This window comes from Varanus komodoensis, unplaced genomic scaffold (assembly GCF_004798865.1).
Source record: "Varanus komodoensis strain SLA01 unplaced genomic scaffold, ASM479886v1 scaffold521, whole genome shotgun sequence".
Classification (NCBI taxonomy): domain Eukaryota; kingdom Metazoa; phylum Chordata; class Lepidosauria; order Squamata; family Varanidae; genus Varanus; species Varanus komodoensis.
The window spans coordinates 19,725-20,380 of record NW_025336116.1 but is presented as its reverse complement, the minus strand read 5'-3'; positions in this window follow the sequence as shown (position 1 = coordinate 20,380).

Below are 656 nucleotides of genomic sequence, written 5' to 3'. Positions count from 1 at the left end.
GCTGGTGCTGCATTCCGGCCAGAGCAACTTTATTCTTGGGCCCAGATGCAAGGCGGAAGGGCTGCAGGTTCTCTGGGTAGCTGGGCCCAGATTGTGGGCACGTGAGGGGGAGTGGGGCAGGGTGATGGAGAGGCCATGTGGCAAGGCCCCAAAGCGTGCAAAACAGTGGTGGCTGCATCTCTCTTAAACTGTGGTGCCCTGAACAGATGCAGAACTCAAGAGAGGAACCCAACGCTAAGAAGAGGGGATTTCACATTGCTTGGAAGTGAACTTCCATTAGCACAGCCCAAAATTGCAGCTGCAACACATAGCCATAGTTGACTCAGATATAGTTTCTGATCTTGAAGAATTCCAGATCTTCCTCAGTATCCCTTCCCCTCTTCTCGTAACCTTTAGTTTCTTTCCTCCAGCTGCACTTGTAAACATGGCACTTGTCCCGGTAAACATTGTCCCTGCTGTTTTCAGCCCAGCGCTCCCAATCAGAAACGTTTACCTCTCCAGCACCGGCGAGCGGGGTGCCAAGCGGGAGCGGGGCCGGACGCGGGAGGGCGAGGGAGCATTCTGAGCAGGCGCGCAGCGAGCAGGGCAGCGGGAGGGCGAGGCTTCGACGGACCTGGCTTGTTCTGGTATTTTTCGGGCGCTCACCCGGAGCTCTC